Source organism: Tympanuchus pallidicinctus, unplaced genomic scaffold (genome assembly GCF_026119805.1).
Source record: "Tympanuchus pallidicinctus isolate F22 unplaced genomic scaffold, pur_lepc_1.0 scaffold19, whole genome shotgun sequence".
In the NCBI taxonomy this organism is placed as follows: domain Eukaryota; kingdom Metazoa; phylum Chordata; class Aves; order Galliformes; family Phasianidae; genus Tympanuchus; species Tympanuchus pallidicinctus.
In genome coordinates this window covers 14,147,627-14,170,570 of record NW_026294710.1, presented here as the reverse complement: position 1 = coordinate 14,170,570, position 22,944 = coordinate 14,147,627, and the positions used below count along the sequence as shown (strand labels likewise).

The following is a 22,944-nucleotide window of genomic DNA, read 5'->3' as shown; positions in this document are numbered from 1 at the left end:
TACCTTCATACCAAGAAAAACTTTATGCTGGTGTTGCCTTCCCATTGAGGAACCGAGCATATAAATAAATCTTAGGGTTGAAATACCTTTGAGAGGGGAGCAAGGATGGAGAAGGGAGGTAACAGCAATGATGTGATGAATCATTGCATGGTTACAGAACACCAGCAGAGCTCTGTTGTGAGAAGCCTTGCCATTGCAGATCAATGCTAGGGCATTCTGCACTGCAGCTTGAACCTGAACTACTTTCTCTGTGCTAAAGGAGGCTGTGCCAAATTGCATAAGACTCAGAGATCACTCTGAAAACCTACTTCATCAGCGGAAATAGGTCTTACAGTGAGGAGTGTTAAAAGGCAGTAGGTTTACACCACAATTTGGCACGTGTGTGCAGTGAATTATGGTCTGAATTAATCTGTCCAGAGTGTTTGTCTTTACAGTTATCTTCAACTTGAGCCCTGGCACGGAATTGAAGTTGTGCAGGTTGAAATTTGTGTGCTTGCTGTTCCTAGGATTTTTACCTAGAGGTCATTGTGTCCTTTATTACGGCAAGCACACTGTTTGCAGTGAATTATATGATCCATCTGTTGTAGCTACCAGAGTAAATCAGGAGAGTAATTCTCTGCTTCTCTCCATACTCCTCAAGTTGTCGTTTTGGAAGTTGCAGTGTTGGAATGGAGCCTCTCCTGTCAGCTCCTGCAGCTCATTTGTGCACAGTGCTTGCGTGAAAGCGTGTGAGACCAAATGTGAAAAAAGATTTCCAACACTGGAACTGCGAACTGAAGATAACCTGAAAGATGCTTGTAGAAAGAATTAGAGAAGTTAAACGTGTAAAAATACCAAGCGAGCCAAGTGGGAAGAAAACCAAATTAAGTGCCAGTATTAAGTGCTGGAAGTGCATCTGTCCTAACTTGAGGTCTGCTTAGGTACCTTGGATAAAACGCAGGAAGAGGATTAAAAGAAACCAAAGCTGGAGTTGAGCAGCATCTCTTTGGCAATCTCTTCCAAAGAAGATTGGAGTGCTGCTCAGTGGCAAAAGCCATTGAGAAAGATGAGGCTGGGCTCTGCCTCCTTAGTCATCTCGACACCTGAGTGCTTGGGCCAGTCTGTTCCCAGTGCACACATGCTGTCAGCAGTGTTTCTGGCCTTAAATTCACAGCCTGCACATCTCAGGAACCCACGGGAACAGGCCCTTAAACAGGATGAAGTTCAGTTTGCAATCTGGTTTAGTCCATGCGCTGCTGCAGCATCGTGGTACAAAATGGGATGTAGCTAAAGAGAGAAACCCTGGTGCTACCCAGGAAGTTCTGTGGAAAGTGCCTGTTTTCATCATGTGAGGCTGATTTGTTGGTAGTGCAGTGGGTACTTTGGCCGTGTTGGCTGTGTCACTGTGTACACCAACTGCATCCGCTCCAGGGAGCAGTGCTTTCCTCCCAGCCCCCAAGCAGCAGAACTGTTTTCCTGAAGCAAACTCCCTCGTGTTCTCTGTGTCTTACTAAACCACTATAAAGCATCATTCACAAGCTTCCATTTTTGTTTGCAGGCTAAGTACCTGCAGGCATGTACTCTTGCTGCTCGTTCCTGAAGGAAGAGGGCATTGAGCTCCTGAGTATGATGGGGGCAGCTGGGGCTGTGATTGAGACAAGTGCATCGTTGGGCTGACCAAGTCAGGTCTGCTGCTAGATGGGGTGAGTTAGGAGGAAGGAAACAATGTCTGGGAAAAAAACGTGACCTTGCCAACAAAAAGAAAACACCCAGCAATAAAATGAAAGCAAAGATACAAAAAAACCAAAACAAGATACCACCTGAGTTGGGGAAGTTTACGTCACACGCTTGAAAATTGTTTTCTTTATTTTTATTTTTGACCAAAGTTAAATCGGACTTAGGCAAATCATAAAGATATACTCTTCCTGCCTCTTTATGTTTGTTTTTATTAGGAAGTGTGGTGTTTTTAAATCAAAAAAGCAGGTGCTTCTTAGCTATCATCATTCTTTTGACTGAGAAGAGTTAGCTTTTATGGCAGGAATTATTTGGCTATACTAATGGGATGTAGCATTTGACTGCAAGGCAGGTCTCTTATTAATAATATTTAATATGTAGTAGTACAATTCCATTGCTATACAGGCTTGATTTTATATGAAATAATTTTCTGCTTCCTTGAAGGCCTTACATAAGCATTAGCTGGCTACCAATCCATCATGTTCGATTGCAGTAAAGGAGCCGACTGTGAATGGGCTCATAGAAATAGTTGTAATAAAAAACAAAAAAATGTTGATATATAGAAACTCGCTGAAGAACTTTCCTATGTACTGGTAGGTTTAGTATATGCTGTGAAGTCTGCTTCAGCCAGTCGTGAGTGGATGTGTTGTTGTAGGTCGAGGCGAGGTCTGAAAGAGAAGAACATCATCTCTGAAATCATTGCATGCAGAAGGAGCTGAGAATCCAGTGACTCTCTGCTTTTGCTGTAACAAGGACATTTGATAAAAAGCCTTGGAATCCTTCAGCATCCCACACATGCAAATGCAGGTGCCATGCATGTTATATTTGGATTTCAGCATTGTTTCAGATCCGTTTCAAGTCTGTCAGCAGCAGCCTTGTGTGGTCTGATCCCTTGCTTTCATTGCCTATGCCCAATTCTAGGCGAGGTGTGACAGCCCCTCTCCCTGGCAGTCCCTGCTGAGCACCGAGCTTGGGAACAATGGGAATACAATGGGAAGATGGGCTCCAGGAGGTCTGTGCTTCCTAAGCGGGCAAGAGCTTGCTTACTCTGGCCAGAGCTCATGGATGGGGCTCATGTTTTGAACAAGTATGTGTAATTCTGACCAGCAGCACAGGGGCTGTGTTGCCTGATCTTTGTTGCCAGCTTGCATCCAGCATCGTTTGTCGTGTGCTCCCATAGAGTTTGAGCTAAGTGCGGGACAAAACGCAGGAAGGCTCGTGCCTTTGTGGTGGATTTGTAAGGACGATTTGTCATTCAGTGCCTCCCCTCCTTCCTAATGAGCTGAATTGTTAAAATATGTTAATGTCAGTAGACGTGCAAGAAGGGGTGAAGCGATATACTGACGTGTTGAATAATTAGATCATCTCCCGCGCAGGGAAGAACTCAGATATGAAACAGGAACAAGAAGTGCCTCTCGCCCTCCCTCTAGAGGCACCAGGTCTGGCTCCTTCAGCATGGAGAAGCAGGTTAGACAATTAAATCTTTAGAATGAATTTCCTTTTATCAAATTCCTGAAGATTCGAAGCGCGATGTGCTCTAATTGCTTTTTTTACTCACCTGTTTGTTTTGTTTTGTTTTTTGCAAAGTTGGAGTCTTGTTTTGGACGGCTGAATTTGTGAGCGCTGTATTTGTGATGGAACGACACAAAAGCGAGCTTTTCTGGCCTGAATTTGTAAATACTGTCCTGCTTAACCGGGGTTCCTTGCTGAAATCGTAGTGAGTTTTATGCTGAGCAGGAATTGCGTAAAGGGAATTTCATAAAGGCACAGGACGTTGCGGATGCCTTCCTGTAGCATTTCGTTCTGGCAAAGCAATGCTTTGCATTTCTTAAAAAGTGTATTTCCTTGAGATAGGAGCTGCTTACTAACCTCAGGGATGGTAGCGTGGTGGGAGCCGCTCCTGTGCGGTCTGTCAGTGCTGTGACCCCGCTGCCACGAGCAGGCATGCTCATTTGTGAGGTTTCCTTGTTTGATAAACATAACACTTGGCTTTTGTTCTCTTACTTAATCATTTCCTTCGAAGAGTTAACTTCCTAAGCAGCCACAGATTAGTTCTCTCAGTTGTTTCAATTATTTTTCTTGTCACGCACAGTGCAGGTCCAGTGTTTGTGAAATGTCTTCTTTTATTTTGTTCCCCCTTCCATTGCTGCCTCAACGACGCTGGCACTGCAGGCTGAGCTGTAAGGCTTGCTGGCGCCTATTCATTATTACCAAGTTTCACCTCTTTGAATATCAGTGCTTCAGAACCAAGTACTTTTCCTTGAGGGTGATGTGAGCACTCCGGTATTTTGTATTTCTGCACTTTAGCACTGGGCTTCCACGTGCTCACCGCTGAGCAATTTCCTTTTGTACTGCTGACAGGTGACTCAAAGCAGGAGGAGCAGATGTCTGCGGCGTCCGCTGGTGACTGCAGCCTTAGGAGATGAGTTTTGGAATCCCCATCAAAGTCAGGATTAGGCTCAGGATCCTCCAGCAGCGCCGAGCCCCGCTGGGGGAGTGCAGAGGAAGAGGAAACCATTCACAGCGACTCATCGTGTGGTTGGGTGATTCAGGGGTCTGCTGGTGACAGTCACAGAGGCACGTGGCTCGCTGCACCGTCTTTGTCTGCTGTGCAGGATGCAAACGGTCTCCGAACATTAATTCTGCCCTTTTGATTTTTGTCCGGTGAATTATTTCCAGAAAGGAGTTACTGTGTTTTCTGGAATGAGTGTTGTGAAATTCTTTTCTTTACAGTGGGCGAGTTTTCAGCTGGTGATTTATCAACCAAGTATTTTATGGGATCGCAGTTTAAGGCTCTTCTATAAAAAAAAAAATACCCGGTGTGATAGGGAAAGTAAAAGTGTCTTGGTTCCCAAATGATGGAGGAATAACCGAAAGAGCGAGTTCTTGGAATAGTAGATCCATTGGCACTCGTTGGTGATTTCCTGCGCGTTTGCTGAAAGAAGCACTTGGTGATGTGAGTAGGTGGTACTAAAGGGTTATTACGAAACCAATTTCAACCAGACATTTGAGTCATGGATTGGGAAGAAGGAGAGCAGCTTCCGAGCTTTCTCTTTGTTTGAGCTGAGCGCATGAGAGGCACGGGCAGGATATTCTGTGTTGGTGTGGAGAAGGATGGAGCGGGAGCAGGTCTGGCATTTGGTGATGCTCCCTTCCTCGTGCCACCGTGTGCTGCCATGGGCAGTGAGGATGTGGGCTGCAGGAGCTGGTGGCAGCATGCAAGGTGCACGCGGAGCACTTCCCTGCCTGTGGCTCGATTTGAAAACGTAAGTAATTGCTCGTGGCTTCTCCCAGACGTGAGAGACAAAATGGAGCTGTGTCAGGATGAACGTCTGCGCCAGGGCAAGCTGGTTTGTTGGAGCTTGGTTCTGTTCTGCGAGCAGCTGAGCTGCCACTGGCAGCAGACAGTTGGCTTCTCCATCAGGGAGAAAAAAACAGGGGGTGTTTAAGGGAATTGGTTTGGCTCCTAAAACGAAGGAATTGTTGACCTACTGACTCAGTTATGAAGAATCAGGGAAACGGTCTTATTGTGGTTTCTTTTGTTGGTAGCAGATTCAGAAGACATCTGTGAGCATACGGGTAGGACTAGCACAGGAGAGGTGCTTCTGGTACCTGCTGCATGCTGCATGGATTTTGTGCCAGGAAGGAGCTGAGGTGCTGACTGCTCAGCAACACCTAAGCTTGATTTCTGATGCTTTTCCTGATAATGCAGTGGTAAGTTTATATACTTTTCATTTTTAGTGCTCAGATGGTATCTTACTAAACATAATGGAAAGAAATCTCTTCCCAGCTCTGTGAGCATGGCAAGGTATGTTGGTTTTTTTCATGGGAGCAGCTCTCACAGAAAATGCTAGCTGATCTGCTGGAGTGCAGGAATCTGTAAATAAAGGGGCAAGCTTAGGCCATTGGGTTGACAAAATACAATCTGAAATTGCTTTTCCCTCCCAGCTTCCACCTACAAAGCTGTGCTGTGTTGGTGCTGAGCAGAGAGATGGGCCAGCCCTCCATGCCCTAGCTTTGGGATCGCAGCATCCCCGAGCCCCTGCTGCTCCACTGCTTTCCTGTTGTCTTTGCTGAACAAACAAAGCTTTGGTTTATTTTGAATTTAGTATGAAAATCAGATATGTGTTACCATGCAGTAAAGCCAATGGTACTTTTCCTGAAATATTCCTAGAATAGAAATAACGATATTTTAAGTGGCTTTGTGAATCTTCTGTAAAAAGGCTATCAATTAGTGGTTTCTAAAAAAAAAAAACAACAACTAAACAAAGAATTATTAATGTACTGTTGGCTAGAGGGAATCACGTTGGCTGCTGGAGCTGTGGCTGGAAGTTGTGCTCCCTGGATCTGCTTGTGACTCTACCACTGCTTTGGGGGTGTTTTGTTTGGAGGAGGGTCTTCTGGAGCAAGTCGTGATTTATTCCTTAGTTACCCCGTCAGTAAAATGAGGATAGCGATGTTTAACTTACCTTCAGTGCTTCATCAGCATTATCACTGTGCTTTCCTTCAAAAGAGGAAGCTGTTTTTCTGGTATGTGACACCGTAGCTCTTTGCTTTCCAGAAAATTGTTCTGCATGCATAGATGATAAGAAGATAGGGAAAGCAGAATAGTGCTTATTTAATTAATCTCGCTGGGTGCCGCGTCTCCTCCAGACAGCAGTCGTAATAAGTGTTGATGCTGTGTGCTCACAGTCCAACGCCAGGAGTGCAGAGTGGTGGCTTTCCTGTCCTGGGTGGGTGACATGAGGACGTCTCACCATTCCCAACCTACGGAGGCGTGAGTTGTAGGACGGCGCTCGGGAAATATTCTGCCCTCTTTTTTGCAGTGGCAGCATGCACAGCGTCTCCCTGCAGAGCTGGGAACAAACCCAGCGGTTAAATAAAAAGGAAAAAAAAACCAACAAAAAACGACAGAAGGGCAGGTTTAGCATTGTGCTGGATTTCCTTTCCTTAAGTGCTTCCTTTGGACCGCGGGAGAGGAGCTTACGTGCGTGGCGAGTTTCTAGTGAGCAGTTGTACTGAGCGGAGTGGGAGGCAGGGTCAGGGAAGAGTCACTTGGTTGTTATGTGGGTGTGAAAAGCCCGTGAAAGGGAAAGGCGGGGGAAAATATTTCACTTGAATTAAAACAAATAAGAGGGAATGTTACGTGAATTAAATATTTGAAGGTAGTTTTCTGCCAAGTGTTTTTGTGAATTAATGCGTATCTTCTGGAAAGCGTTTGTTCAGCAATAAGCTTATCAAAGTGCTCTCGGGAGGGACTGTATATTAAAAGAAAAAAAAAGAAATCCCTGTTTTCTTATCACTTCAGATAGAGAGAAAGGAAGTTGTGGATGTTTATAGCCCTTGAACTGTTAATTGTTAAACGTAAATTGAAGCAGCAGATCAAATTTCCTCTGGTTCACGTTGGAGCAGTTTCATTTACTAAGAAATTACAGGCAGGACCCTTATAAGGAGAAGCAGTTTTAGATTCTCAGGTGGTTGTTGTGTAGCCACCTGTACGACAGGAGGACTGCTGCTCTCTGAAACCCTCTGCTTTTGGGGAGCAGGCCCTTACTGTCTGCTCACTGCTGAGGATGGTGCACACCCAAAATTAATGGGAAATACGATCTTGTATTCCGAATGCTGCTGATTTTGTTTTGCTTGTTTTTGCACGTGTGTTTGCATGATCTCTATTTCCTTCTTGTTAAAGTGTCACTAAATTGAAGAGGTAGAATTTAAAATAAGTGGTGCAGAGATTGCTTTATTTTTCTCCCACGCTTTCTGTGGTTATATTGACTGAAAAAATGCAGTACACAGAGGTTGGTTTAGCAGCGCTTCTTCTGAAGCAGAAAACTGCTTATTACATTAGTAAGTGGAAGACCTGATGCTGCAGGAAACCCTTTATCGTAAGCCATGTCTTTCAAGCCTTAAATTGCATGTAAGGGAACACTGAAACAAGCTGAAATCGGATACACATAGTATGGGTTCTTTTGCTGTAGTATGATTTCTTTCACTAAAGCACCCCAGTGCTTGACATTTTAGGTGCATGCAGTCTCTTGATAGCATTCATTTGTGCTGACTTCTGAGGAATTCCCACCTGAAAGTTTGCAAGCAAGGTATAGAGGCATGGTTGGCTTTGCTATTTCGACTGTATTGTGGTTTCCTAAGTTTTTCATGGCCTGCAGCAATCCAAACGCAGAGTTTGTGGCTGAAGTTTGCCTCCAGGATGGTGAGCTCAAAATTAGGGCTGGCAGAGGAGAGCACTTCCTCTGGTATTGTTCTGCTAGAATCGTGATCCAACATTCAAACAAAAATAATCCATCAAGCCAAATAAAAATGTATGCATACCAGCAGCGCAAGGCATGAATGGAAGCCATTTGCATCCACGCAGTTTCAGAACAGACCTGTGCAGCAATCACTGCTCTGCTTGCTTTTTGGCCTCTTTTACACATCTCTTGGTAACCTGGCCTGCTGTTGGCACATTGCAGCCAGTAGGCTTTTTGCCCTTCTGATCAAAATTTGGGCACCACAGTTGTATCTTTAAGGACCTAAGCGGCTATTGTAACTTCTCATATGACCTGTTATAACAGGTCCTGTATATACAGTTCTGTTGCCAAAACATGAGGTTGGCAGAAGTGAGTCATAACTGCGAAGATCTCAGCTTTGCTCTTTGATTTAGTTTTATCCACCAAAAATTAAAATATTTCCAAGAATACAGGTAGGTATGTGCTGTTCTCCTGTTAGGGCAGAGCTCTCACTTGGCTCTTCAGTGTATTTGCATAGCTCATAGGTTATATCTTTCCAAGCTTTAATATAAAAGGAGCTGTGTGTACATTTTATCTAATCTTCAGTGCATTAGGCATGAGCATTTCCTGCAGAAGGGATCACAGCATAGAGTTCTGCCCCTTCTCCTGGGAGTCTCAGTCTCGTGGAGTGATATTTGCCCTGCAGTGCTTTCTCTTTATGGCTTTGTGAATTCTGAATTCCTCCCTATGCTGGCACAGCTCCAGTGGGAGGACAGAGGGTGGCCTCAGCCCAAGCTCTGCCTGAAGTCTGCTCTGTAGGAAGTGGGATCTGCAGAGGGAATAGTGCCCAGCTTTCCAGGTGAGGCCTCACCTTTGGATTATTTTTCCAAGGCAACAATATTATCTTTTTTTGTACAGGTTTCTAGATGACCATGACCAGGACAGCTGCATGCCCTGCAGTCAGTGTTGCCTTGTGACCTGAGGGTATAGAACGCGTTGAACAGCTGTGCAGACTCATGTCAGATTTAAGGGCTGGCTTCTTCTGTGGTCAGTGCTGGTGACCGTGTGGCTTTGATTGAGCTGGATCAATTGCTTATCTCACTGAAAATCAGATTTTTCTTTCCTTTTTGAGGGGAAGATAAGGTTGTGACTGTCCAAGCTGATGTAATTCAATGCATAGCTGCATGGCTGCTCATGCGGAAGTAGCAGCAACTCATGGTCAGAAGCACAGGAGAACGTGGAATTGTCCCTTCCATGACACCTGCATTAAGTGGAGTTTGGCATGATCAGGAAACCCTACCTCCCACGTTGACCTCAAGCAAGAGCTAAGCACTGACCTTGTCAGTTACAGGTGCTTAGGGAGCCTTGATCTCCAAATCAAGCAGGTATTGATATTTGGTATTCCTTGTTTTCTGTTGACATCTGCATTTTAGATGTCTGCATTTCACTTGAGCATCACTGCACACAGAGTGTTTAATTTACTTTTTTTCCATATCAGTGATGGTAGTAGTCCTTTCCATTTTCTCTTCAGAGTCTTAAGTGCTTGAGTGCAATTCTGTGATTCTGTGAGAGGGGGTTGGTGCAACTCTTGTATGGTGGGATCCATCCAGTACTAAAATTTTTAGTCATTAATGTAAATAACTAGTATAGAAATAGTATTTATAAACATCCTGCGACTCATAGAATCTGCAGACTCACAATGGTTTTTTTCCAAAAGTGTCACAAATTCTTCTTGGAGCTCGTGCTCCTCACAGAATTTGCCCTTGGCTATAATCTCACAAATAATGCCACATCCTAATTAGAGTCAAGGTAGAATTTATTTTGGTCAGGAAAAAAAAACCAAAAAAATAAAACACCAAACCAGTTCCTCCAAAGAAGCTTTCAGGACAGAGGTGTTTCAGGGGGTATGTATAAGGGAGGTGATCCTGCCCCTCTGCTCTGCACTGATGAGCCCTCGCCTGCAGTATTGCATCTAGATGTGCAGGAGAGATGTGGACCTGTTGGAGTGCATTCAGAGGAGGGACACCAGAATGATCCAAGGGATGGAACTCCTCTTCCATGAGGACAGGCTGAGGGAGCTGCGGCTGAGCGGCCTGGAGAAGAGAAGGCTGTGGGGTGACCTGATAGCAGCCTGTGTCAGTATCTGAAGGGGAGCTGCAGGAAAGAAGGAGACGGGCTCTTCAGCAGGGATTGCAGTGATAGAACAAAGGGGAATGGCTTCAAGGTCGAGAGAGGATTCAGGTTGGATATAAGAAAAAATCTCCTACATTCAGGGTGGTGAGGCACAGGAACGGGTTGCCCAGTTAAGTGGTTGTTACCCCATCCCAGGACACTTCGAAAGCGAGGCTGGATCAGGCCCTAGGCAAACAGATTTGACTGTGCATGTCTCTGTTCGTTGCAGGGGAGTTGGACTACATGACCTTTAAAGTCCCTTCCAATGCAAAGGATTTATGATCCTAGCAGACACACAGTCAGTTAGTTATTCATGTTGTAAAGAATCATCTCTTCATATGCCTTTTTTCCTTCTCTTCTGTTTTGGAGTTTGTTTCTTCTGTGTTTTTCTAGTAATCTTTATTCTGAGTTTTTTTTATTGTTACAATCTAGTTTTCTTACGCATTAAGCACAAAAGTTGTGCTCATGCTGTACAGGTTTCTGAGCTTTCTGTGTGTATGTTCACCTTATAAGTTGAAAGCAGCAAAGCACATGATCTGAGAAGCAATCTGGTATTTTGAGCACAAAAGTCAAGGGAGTATAATTCAAAATGCCCTTTGGAATAGATCAAGTCATGCTAATGCTTCATTGCGTGTATGAGTAAAATTATTTGCATGCGTAAATGTTGACAAAGTTGAACTTGTTATCATCAAATCTGCTGTCAAAAGTTGACCCTGAACATTTTGCAAGAAAGATGATGATTGTCTCTTTAATTACTAAATTCTGTTTTGCCTATTTAGGAGAGCTGTACATATCTCTAATTACTGCCATTCGCATCAGGCTCTCTGATGGCAGTGTAACTCTCAACGCTGAATGAACGTGGTGTGATATAACAGCAGTATGCAGATGCGAGGGCATCCTTTCAATTGAAGACTTTGATTACTAGATTATTATCAGATGATTGAGCTGGTACTGAAGTTGGCCAGCCATCTGCTAAGCACTCCTGTGGAGCCACACAGTCATAGATGTTAAGAGATGGAAAGTGCATTAGATCATTCAGACCGTCGTCTTGCCAGGACATGTTTTCTGCTGCAGTTTTGCTTCTATGGTTTATGGCTAGAGAAACTCCAAGAACTTGGCCCTCTGGAACTCTTTTCCATAAAACTTGATGGCACATTTTTTCTTTGCCTGATATTTGGCCTAAATTTTTCCGTTTCTTTGTTTTATCACATTATTTCAAGTCTGTGGTCTCATCTTTTAGTAATTCTCTGCTCTGTGATGCTAACAGCCTGTAAGTATGAGCAGAACAGAATGATGTGCTCTTGAATATTAAAGCATCGCTTACCCAAGTGCTGCACCTTCAGTTCTTGAGGATTTGGGGAAAAAAAAATAATTATTAAACTTAGTTGTTTTTAAATCAAGTTGCTAACAGTATAATTTCTCAGAAGCTGATTTTATTATAACATAAGGGTGGTCTGTTCTGGTGTTACCTGAGAATCTGTTAAAGTTACCTGAAAAGGCCACTTTTACTCTGAAAATGAAAGTGGATTTGTGTAGGGTTGGTATGCCAGTATAAATAAAGTGATTCTTTTGTGGCATTGAGGAAGTGAGCTTATGCATGTAATGCATCACAGGGAGAAAGAATAAAGTGACACTCTACTATTAGTGACAGAAATACTGGAAGTTGTATCGTAGTTGCCTGCATGTTTATTCCTCTCCCCCCCCCCACACACACACACTCTCCATTGTCCTCTATTCTTCTCAAAACCACTTTCTAACTGTTGTTTCCTTGCATAGTTCCATTCGTTTTGGTGGTTGGAGATTGCTTGTTTGTTGTTTGTTTCTCAGCGCTTGGTCTTTTCGATGAGAAGCTTTGGGTGCTCAAGCAGGGTTGGCTTGAACATTTCCAACGTCTTAACCACAAAGAGCTTGATCAACACCCCCCAAAACAAACATTCCCTGACCATAAGGAGGACAAATGGGCATTGTTCTTGCTGTCACCCTGTGGGAGAGAGACCAGTTGGTGTGAGCTGGCCCATGGCCATGCTGTCCTGACTCAAACCACAGTTCCTCTGGTCATACCCCAGTGCCTTACCCCAGACCTCCATTTTCTAAAGCACCGTAACTGTTTTTTTCATTTCATAGTGCCCCAAATGATGAGAGGATTGCACTGCCAGTCTTCAGAGAGGAGTTTTTTGTTTGCTTTCCTTAAAACCACCTAAGAAGCTCCATACAGGCTAGGGATGTTGAAGCGAAAGGTGAGGACAGGAATATTATAAGAGGTTAAATTACTATTAGAGAGTGGATTGAAGGTATTTGGAGATTGGATTGTGTAACCAAATGGGGAAATGAATGAGAAACATGTAAATGGATGGCTTAGTGTGATTGAGCAAGAGAAAAGGTGAGTGGGTGAGTGATTAGACTGGCAAGTGAGAGAGCAGGTAGGAGTGGGTGAGTTGATGGGTAGGTATGTAGCAAAAAAGTTGAAACCATTTCATGGGCTGACTAACAATACCTGAAGGAATGGCAAAACTGATGTCCCAAGGTTTGCAGGCATCATGGTGTGCTTGGGTAGAAAGGAGAGCTCCAAGACCTTTCTTGCTTTCCAACAGTCTGTATCCAGCTCCACTGCTTGAATCTTAGTGTGCCTGTGCATCTGGTGAGCAGCTGACAACTCGTCAGTTGTTGATGTTCATGCAACAATATGTGAGATGATCATTAGTAGACGGTGGTTTTGATTCTTAATTAAATGAAAGAGAAGCGAGGTGAACTCAGCATATGCTTTAGTCTGTCTGAGGCGTTGCCGTTTGTGGTGGTATCTCCAGTAGTTGCAGAGATTTAAAGCTGTAGATGGAAAGAGCTACCTGGCAAATATTACAGAATCACAGAATGGTGGAGGTGGGAAGGGTCCTCTGTGTCCATTGGTCCAAAGCCTGCTCAAGGGGGGAAAACTAGAGCTGTGCTCAGCCCCATGTCTGGCCAAGTTCCGAGGTCCCTGTGGAACCCTACAGCCTCTGGATCTCTGTGCCAGGACTTTGTCATCCCCACAGCACAGCAGTGTTGCCTGGTGTCCAGAAGGAGCCTCTTGGGCTCCAAATGGTGGCCAGTGCCTGTTCCTCTGGGCCTGTGTTGGCCACCACTGAGCAGAGCCTGTCTCCATCCTCTCTGTGCCCTCCCTTCAGGTACTCAGAGGTGTGCTGGGATTCCCCTGAGCTGCCTCTCCCTCAGGGAAGCAGTCCTAGCTCTCGGCCTCACTGTAAGGAGAGGCTGAGATTGAAGGTACGAACATGATGTGCTCAAATTACAGATGTTCAACACATCAGCCTAGCAGAATTTCCCACACTAGGAAAACCTTTCATTTGAATGAGCATAACATGAAATATTCTTAAATAATTAGCGAACTGTGACTGACAACTTTAATTAGATTTTTTTTTCCTGTATCTGGTATATTAGTTCACTATGTCTAATCAGTAATTGGTTTTAATTTACCATGGCAGAGTTTAAACCCTATCTGTGACCTTTTCTAGTCAGATACAGTCAGGCTATTGTTGAAGGTAATTACTGTACTGTCCCGTTAAGGTACACTGGGTTGTGTGTGGCATGTTTTCAATATTTGTTATAATAAAGCAAGTCCTTTTGAAGACCAAATAGGGTTGAATGACTCTTGCAGAAAGTTACAGCTTTATCTTAGCTGCCAAAAAGGCGTGTGTTTGCTGAGGAATAGCTAACACACTGTGTGGGATTGAAATACCCTACTGGAGACCAGGCCCTGCAGGTCTTTGCATCGAGTAACCAGGCAAGGAAAGAGTTCCACCTTGCTGAACCTACTTCTTGAGGAAGACTGCTCTGCTCTATAAGTGCTCTAACAGCAGGATGAGGGCCTAGCACACCACCCAGCCTGCTGTACCAAACAAGGTTGCTGTGCCATAGTCTTTTTTTCATCTTAAGCATCACCTGTTGCAATCTAAATCTCTTCCAAAGCTGTAAGTATAGTCACGCATGCTCCTACAGTAGTCTGTTTAATCTTTTTTATCTGAGTCAAATCCAGAAATATTTTGCTGTACTAAGGCAGATGCTGTGCTGGTACAAGAACTCAAATCTCTTGCTAATGTTTAAATGCCGTAGTAACTGTGCAAAGTAAGATGCAGAGGAATGTGTGGGTATGTTTAATGCAAGCCTGCTGGGTTGTAGATCTGTCATAGCCCCACATTTGCATTACTTACATAAGCACAAATCCCAGTAGTGTTTACTTGTGCTTTGTGTTTTAGGAACTGCAGGAATTGAATTGCTAGGGTGAAAATCCCCCTCTTACTGCCATCAGCGGGATTGCTTAGAGGCTGCTAAAATATTGACAGTTGCAGCCCTAACGAGAAGCTTGTTTGCTGTTATGTTTGATATTATAACTAACCATAACAACTGTAAGAGCAGCAAGTGTCCTCTGGAAACGCGGGTTGTCGTAAGATTCTGAGAGTACAGAGGAAAGAAAACCTTAAAGTTTCTTTTCTGTTTAATTAATTGTTTGTTTTTTTGGCGGTGGCAAGCTTACAAAGCGTTTGTAATAAGCATGCTTCGTCTGTTGCCATTTTTTTTCCATATGGGTGTGTGCTTCCTTTTCATTATGTTGTTTTTCTTTCTTTTTTTTTTTTTTTTTTTCTTCTAGCATAGCCGCTCCTTTCATTTTTAGACTGAGGAAAGAGCTGCAGAAAAAAGGTTTCATAAACACTGCGGTTCTGATCATTCTAATCCTTTATTACCTGAAGGGGCGGTTGCAGGAAGCTGCTACAGGGAAGGAAGTTTACAGTTTCTTAAAGGTTTGGGACTGTACGATGAAGCAGCGTATTTTAGATGCTACGGAGAATGTTCAGAACAACCTGGTGAAAAGGTGCGTTGTTACATCCCTTTGGCTTGGCTTACTTGACTTTACTTCTGCCCCATAGAGTTCTGAGCCTTTGAAGCTGTCATCTTAAACACAAAACTGGAATAGGTTACCTAAAGTCTATGCATTATCTTAATCGTTTCCTGCTGTTGTAAAACAGATTTTATTTCAGAAGATATCATCTCGATACTTTCATTACTGGGCCTTTTCTGTTTGTTAAAGGGACGTGCTCAGGAAAAAGTGAAGGAAAACACTTGATCTCAGAAAGAAGAAAGTAACTAATGCTGTTAGTTGTACTGACTGTAATGCTGAGATAGCGTCTGTAGGAAAATGGCCAGACGGTTCAAACAAGAAGTAAGAATATTTTTAGCCGGCTGAAGCTGCTTAAAATGCTGAAATGGGAGGAGGACAGGGAGGGTGGTTTTGAGAAAAAAAATTTGACAAAGTCACTCATCCCATGCCTTGTGATGCTCTGAATTTCTTCTTTTTTTCTGCCTATGGTCAGTCATGTGTTCCAGTTGTGTTTGCTGCTCCAAGACTGTAACTACTAGCAAGGGGTATCTTATTTTCCTAATATTAAAAATAGGGGTGTGTAATAATAATAATGTCTTTGTAGAGCTTTCTCCCTGGAAGACCTGTCACACTCTGCATTAGGGTTCATGGCTCCCTGTTACATGTTGCTGTGTTTCATGGATGGACACTCCAGCAACGTGGGGTTCTTAGGTTACAGCTGTGGTCTGAAAGATTGTTCACAGCAGCTTATTTTTTATTGCCAGACATAGGATTTCACCATTTCTCTGTCTTGCTTGGTCCAGTAGAACCAGTCCATTTGTCAGAGAAGGATTTGTCTGCTTAAAAAAAATCATACAGTTCCTTCACTAGAAGAAATGCTTACCAGCTAGCACGGAGTAAGAGATGGCAATTCTCTGGTGGCTTAGGAGATGCTGCAAGCTTCAGGAATCTGATCTGAAGGCACACAAACAGACCAAATCATGGCTACATCCCAAGGTTTGAGATTCTGTCAGAAATGGTATCTTAAGTGGTACACCCATTAAAATGTGCGTACAGTAACTCTCACACAGCCCTTTATAATAAGAAGGCAACCTTCTTACTTGGATAAAGTTAGTAAAATTGTGTCAAGGAGTGGAATAACTATAATATGGAATAAGAGGAGATCAACCTTTCCAGTCTCAGAATCTGTAACTGAGGTATTGTGGCAAAAAGATAAAGTAAAGCAGCTGTACATGCTGCAAGCACAAGTTGGATAAGGGACTCTGAATAACTGATTTTGCCATAGGAAGGAAAGTGGTTGTGTGCTTGTGTGTCTCAGATGCATTTGCTTCTGTTGCTCACATGTACTGCATAATGAATTGCCATTATGAGCATGTAGCTCTAAATGATAAGGTTTTCAAAGCGCTCAGCAGCAGACAGCACCTATGTGCTTCATTCCAGCTCATGGTGACACCTTCTGGATGCTGGGAAATTGGAAAATTTCATCTGTCATGTGGATAATTGGTTGAAAGTTGAATTAATTTTTTTTTTTCCAGAATGTAGTGTGCATAATAGTAAAGAAAGTTGTCTGGATCTGCTGTCTTCCAGGCTTAGTAACATTATAAAATATTTTCTTTAAAAATTGCTTTTAAAACACAACTGTGCTTATATGAATATGCTCTGCAAATTTGACCTGTATTTATATCTCTGTGTTTGGAAGAAGCCCATAAAATTATTTCCATATTCCTTTCAGTAAATCTCTAGTTCATTATTCTGAGAAAATTTGATGCATCTGCTGTGCGCAGTGATCTGCTTTTCTGAGCCGCAGATGCACAGCCTTGCATATCTTGTCAGATCAGTGTAGCAACTGCTTTTACAAAGTACATGACAATGTACAACCTCCTATCTGAGAACCAGATCAGACTAAAATTGGGACCGGGTCCAAAAAAATAAAATACTGCAATCAATCTACTCCCTGTGTCAGCATTCAGATTCATTTCTGTTACATACCCTGCTGGGAACTAAAGCGGAAAATAGACGCTGCCATCCAGAAACAGATTCCTGAGTCATGGAAGATGGCTGAGATGGGCGTTGTTGATAGGAGTTGCTTAAAGGCTCCCATTTTTGCAGAGCCTTCTGGTCTGACAGACGCTGAAGGCAGTGTTCTAAGGCTGCGTGACACTAAGGAAGTCACTGCGTGACAATCCGGATGCCACGTGACTTCCCTGTTTACAGTCAGCTCAGCTGTAAATATATGTATGTGAAACAGCAGCAGCAGAATTATCTGCTCCTGTCGTAACATCCTTGGTCTGTGTGGTCGTCAGCCTTCCACCTTCCCCTTGATACCAGTGGGGATTTGCAGCATTCAGTCCCTGCAAGACTGTATTTAAGCGCTGATGAGTTCAGACTGCCTTGACCTCTTGCTTAAGAGCATGTGTTTCCTTTCCGTCTGCCTGCTTGCCGCTATTCTTGGCTGCTGGCTGGCAGCTCTCCTGTCCACCGGCACGTGGCTTGTGTGCAGGTGGTCTTCTCCTCACCCGTATCCTACATGCTTGCTGCTTAACCCTGTCATTTCCCTTTCCCCAGCCTTAGCACCATCTCTGCAGTGGGCTTGGTGCGAGCAGATGAGACAGCAGCATTCCAGGCAGGAGGATGGATGGCCCTGAGAGCCCCTGCCACGGCCGTGGGCAGCGCTCAGGTGCGTAGCGTTGTACTGCGTGGCACAGGGTCGCTTTGGGGTTACAGCAATAAATCTTTCAGAATGAATCGTGTTCTGGAAGTGTAAGGGCTCTTTTCCGGGCAAAGCCACTTGCCAGTGTCTGATCTGCACCTTAAAGCTCTGCTCGGTGAATTCAAGCTGGCAATTTTGCCTGCCTGCAGGTGGAGACCTTAACATCCAAATATCTTTCTTGATAAAGAACGGTGCAACTTCTTTTGTCCACAGTCAAAAGCCTTCTAAAGGCTTTATTCCTTTTTCTAGTTCTCATAACACTATGGATGTGCGGCGGACTACGTGGGTGGCATTTGGCACTGGTACAAAGACAAAATAACTTCGTACATGTGCCCATGCCTGTTTACGAGTGTACAGGGTTCAGTTGCTGGCACGTGAGTGATGCTTCTGAGACACCTCATGGGACGTTCCCATGGGGCTGGCAGGTACATCATGAGGTTTTTGGGAGTATCCCAGTGTTGTGGAATGTTAGCTGCAGGCCAAGTACAGCACCTGACCGTGACGGGAGGCATAGGTACTATTAGGGAAATAATTTTAGTTCTGAGTATCCTGAGGGGAGCAGTACTGCTCTACAGGTGCTGCTGTGTTGCTGGGTCTCTACTGAGAGCTTCCTGTGTTATATTTCATCCACTCATAAGAGGAAACAAATATGAATAAGGAATAGTGGAAAAGTTAAAAACACTTTCACATCTTTGCAGTGAACATCTCAGAACTTGTGATAGTGAATTGGAATGCAAAGAAACGTCAGCATTTTTTAATGTATCTGGAATCTGATGTAGAACATCATTAGGCCTGGGGCCAGTAAACTCTTACGAGTGTGATAACACTTAGTGCTTACATTTTCCATATAAATTCATCAAATCATCATAGAATGGCATGAGTTGGAAAAGACGTTAAAGGCAATCACATTCTAACCTCCAAATTTGATTATCAAGATCACATATTTCCCCATTAAGCTTTTAACATTATTTTTAATTAGAATTTTTGGTTGTGTTTTATCATATCGTGGTAGTAAATAGTGAATTGTTCTTCTCTGGGAGTAGAGGAGAACATAAATTTTGAGCCAAAACACTGCAGCACCTAAGAAAATTGGGCTTCTGTTTTTAATTGCCAATTTCTTTCTCTTTCCTGTCAGCCTTGATTTAAAGGGAAAAAAAATCAACAAGCCCATTGTGATGCTTTTGATTAGGTTTCAACAGAGATAATAAAAGTATAGTGTCCTTTTGTGAAAGGAGTTTTTAATTATTGTTAATTGTACTTGGTAGCTTCATTTCTGAAGGGAAACGGAGGTGACCTCATTCCAAAAGTTGTCAGTCTCATGCTAGTGTCATTCACCGCCTGGAAAAGATGTTGTTCTTTTGTTTCTTTTTGCTTTTCTTAATGAGGAGCTGTCAGCTGGCCTGATGGTCCCTGCAGCTTTGGAAACACTTTCCAAACTCAGTTTCAGTAGCTTTCTTGTTTCTGAAATGTTCAGCTTAAATGACAGAGCTGAATTATGTCAGAGGAGCACGGGAACAGTAGAGGATTCTAGATGTGTGGTCAGCCTGTCTGCTTGACAACATCTCTAACAGCAGCAAGTATGAAAGATCTGGGGAGAGGTTATGAAGTTCTTGTGAAAGGATAGTTGCAAAGGTTTGAGGAATCATGTGCCTTGTTTTTTCACTCAAATTAATGCTGTTGAATGTTTTTCATTATTTACCCAGAGGCCTGATTTGTGAAGCCTTAGAAGATCTTGCCTCTGGTGTTCTTGTGGCATTGACCTGTGCTTACAAATGCACTGAGTATTCCCCCACTCTCCAGGCTGTAAAGCATGCAGGGCAGTGGGAGTTCTGTGTTTGTGCACATCGCTGCTCGCAGTGCATTAAGACCAGTGTTCAGTTGGGATTGTATTATAAGTAGCTAAATATTAACATAATTTTAGTTTGTTTTACATTACCTTACATTAGGAAAAGGATGAGCAGGAGTGCTTCTTTTGTTTTTCGGAGTTCTTCATTTCATACACCGTTTTTTTGTTTCATCTTACATGAGCAGTCTCTAAACACCTGAAACTTTACAAATCCATTTCAGTTAATCCAACGCAGTCTGCCTCTTTGTCTGCTGTATATCTCAGCCTTGCTGAAAATCCCCATTTCTCATCAGTACCTCCATACTCTTTCATAAAAAAGCTATGACAAGCTCAGCTGGCAAGTTGATCCCATCTGTGTTGCCTGGTGTACAGCAATGCATAAAGTCAAATTTTCACAACCGTTGACTTTTAACACCAAACTCCAAGTGAGATCATTATCAGTGAGTCTCCTGAACTCCTGGGCTGGCATCTTTGCTCAGTTAGTGCTCAAGCAAACTCTTGCTGACTTTGATCACTGTGCTTCTTTTCTGTCACAGATGTTTACTCGAAGTTGCTGATCTCAGTACCAAAGCTACTGACTTGGAGACAAAGAGCAAGGTGCCAGCGGGTCTCTCTGCAAAGAAATAAGTGTTCCACTGTTTAGTTTTCTGACTAAAACTAAATGGCCTGGAGAAATCTGTAAATTCAGTGAGTTACATTCATTGGATATCATCACTGCTTAGCTAAATTTAGCATTGTGAAACACAGCCTGGATTGCCCGCTTCATCTCATTCCTTTGCTTTCTGCTGCTCGTTATAAGACAGGTTCCAGGTCTGCAGCAATTTGAGACATTAGGGTTGCTAAAAAGGTTTTTATTCTGTGGCATCCAAGATTTCACTTGGGCACCAGGAGCAGAAGTTTTCCCGAAGGAAGAAGGACACACATTTCAGTTAGAGCACTGAGCTCTGGTCACCTTATACCAACTTGATTCTGTCCTCCTTTTTGCCATCTGTAGCACAGGGTTAACAACTGCACCTCAAAGGTTTATGCTGAAATCACAGAATCGTGACATTTTGTTAAGACTTCTGCAGTTTTGTCAAAATAAATGCAAAATAGAAATACTGTTAAATTTTTTCATCTCCCAGACAGAATTGAGTTTGTTATCTTATGTTACTTTATCTCCATTTTGTAAAAGGTGTGGAACTGTTCTCATCTTCACTTTCATAAAATGGTAGGATCATTTGAGTTGGAAGGGAACTTTAAAGGCCATCTAGTCCAACTCCCCTGCAGTGAACAGGGACATCTACAGCTCTATCTGCTTTTTCCAAATCTGAGTTATGTGAGGTACTCACAGGCCTGCTGAAGGTGCATTCAGACAGAACCTGATAGGATGTAGTTTCTGAAATGGTGGGTACCGTGTTGGGGACCTGTGTGTATCAGCACAAGGTGATCATCGTAGTGGACAGAAAGGCAGGATGTTGAGTCTTGTCCCTCGTTCTCACAAATTGTTGCAGAAATTGTAGCTTACAGGATATTTCTTAAATCGTCAGACTGTTCTTTTTGACTCCCAGATTCTGAAAGGGAATGGATGATCTGCTTCTACCTACTGACTAAAGGCAATTCAGAAACAGCGTCACCCTGTCTTGAAGAGATGCAGGGAGATTTCTTAACACTGGACTGCCCAGAGGTGAATGAGGAGCAAAACTGTATCCTGAGTTCAGACAGTCTCTCTTTTCCCAACCAAGGAATGTTTTCCAAGTGCTGGAGAAAAAGCAAGCGTGGATGTTGTGGTGGCAGATACAGAGCTGTGGGAGAGCAGGTTTATTCTCGTCTTTCATGTCTTGACAGCTCCCCACATTGCTTTTTGACCGTGGGCACGGGACACATACACTTCATGTAGGCAAAACTTAAATAAAAAGGGAAAACAACTTAAAAGTGCCCTAGGGCAAAAAGAAATGGCGGCAAGAATACCAAAGGATTGAGCAACCTGGGCATGTTGTTTCTTTTAAGGATTCTGACTATAAATGACGTCGCTTAGATAGTTGGGATGTTTGTGAGCACTACAGGGTTTGGAAAGGGAAAGCTGATCGGAAAAACACTGGGAAGCTGAATAATTTGTTATGTTTTATGACTCCGTGGTAGTTAATGGGGCAGCTATTACTCATGAGTTGTCACTGCGCATCTAGAAAATTCCTCTGGGTTTCAAAACTGGCAGGAAAAAGTAGTTTCCTAAAAACCACTGAATTAATGAGACAAAGCCTATTGCTCAGTCCCGGACAGGAAGGGTCAGAGGCGGAGTTATGCACAACTCAGTGTTGGAAATCTTCCCTGCAGGATGTTTGAAAGAGCAGAAAGTGCTGGGGTGAGTTAGTAGTGCAGAAGGCAGGCTTAGCATCTCACTTTCATAATGCACTACTGTCGATCTGTGAAGAAAAGAGCTTGATTGGATTGTAGCAAATCCTTTATTTTTCATTCCCTTACCTCCATAAATGTTTGGTACTGGGGTGCAGAACTGCTAAAGAGATGGGATTTGAGGAAAGCTTGTCTTACTCACGGGTAACAGCACAAGGCAGTGTGTCAGGAATGCTGAAACTCGAACTTGTGGATGTGTACTGATGGAAAAGAAAAAAGCATCTGTTTTTATATCTTCATTATACAACTCTTTGTTTTTACAGTTCTATAGTTCATGTTTATGTCTGTCATTTTTCTGACTTTGTATGCAAAGGTTATTCCATAGGTTTTAACAGTGCAGTTTGCATATTTAGTTCAGTTATTTTAGCTATTTCAACCTACCCTGTCTCATCCGTACAGGGTACACATTATCCTCATCTTAACTGGAAACCGAATACGATTCTACGGTCCTTGAAAGCAGGATGAGTGCTGTTTCAGTTGGATGTTTTACAGCTCAGTGTAAACAGAAGACTGCTTCAGTCTGGAAATGCAACTGGATCTGTTCCCCAGCAAACTCCGGGCACGCCTCCTCTCTTGGAGAAAGTGCTGATTGTTCGTTGGCTGTAAGGGGAATCTATAGAACGTCTGAGGTGCAATACTGTGATTAACAGTAGAGTCAGCAAGACACTGTAACAGTTCTGCTGCAAGTTTGTCATGTATTACCTTACCTCAGACATAATCATGTTCATTCCTCCATTTATTTCAGTCTGTGCTTCTGTTTTGCATCCATTGTGCTTTCTGTTTGTTACTGTCCTTGCAGTTACATCCAAGATTCTTCTACTTACTCCTTTTCCTATACACAAACTTTCATCCAGAATATTACCAGTTTCACACAGACAGAGGTAACAGCAGAAGTGGTGTATTTTTAGCTTCACATCATTAGCTGTGTACATGCAGCATGCACACTTTTGAAACAGGCAGTACTGAGAAGGTTCTGAATTTTCTGAAAAGCACGTAGATGATGAGCTTTATGTCCTTGGAT

At 43.2% G+C, this 22,944-nt stretch overlaps 3 long non-coding RNA genes across 13 annotated transcripts in view; 1 reads left to right on the top strand and 2 right to left on the bottom strand.

Annotated features, from left to right (window-relative positions):
* The window catches only part of LOC128079471 (uncharacterized), a 122,068-nt gene that overhangs the window by 87,778 nt on the left and 11,346 nt on the right, over positions 1–22,944 (top strand). Inside the window, exons 1-2 of one of the 11 annotated variants that reach the window (XR_008206169.1) lie at positions 12,359–14,970; positions 17,542–17,653. The exons of 8 other annotated variants lie outside the window; for them this stretch is intronic. This is a non-coding gene — a long non-coding RNA (uncharacterized LOC128079471). Of the gene's footprint in view, positions 1–4,074; positions 5,428–12,358; positions 14,971–17,541; positions 17,654–22,944 lie in introns of those variants that run through there. 2 more of the 11 variants (XR_008206164.1, XR_008206168.1) reach the window with 2 other exon arrangements.
* On the bottom strand, positions 1,814–6,713 carry LOC128079474 (uncharacterized). Its single transcript, XR_008206171.1, has 2 exons — positions 6,183–6,713; positions 1,814–5,590 (listed from the first exon to the last, which is right to left on the bottom strand). It is a non-coding gene; the product is annotated as an uncharacterized LOC128079474 (long non-coding RNA).
* LOC128079477 (uncharacterized) lies at positions 15,363–17,130 on the bottom strand. The gene is made up of 2 exons (XR_008206174.1): positions 16,966–17,130; positions 15,363–15,930 (listed from the first exon to the last, which is right to left on the bottom strand). It is a non-coding gene; the product is annotated as an uncharacterized LOC128079477 (long non-coding RNA).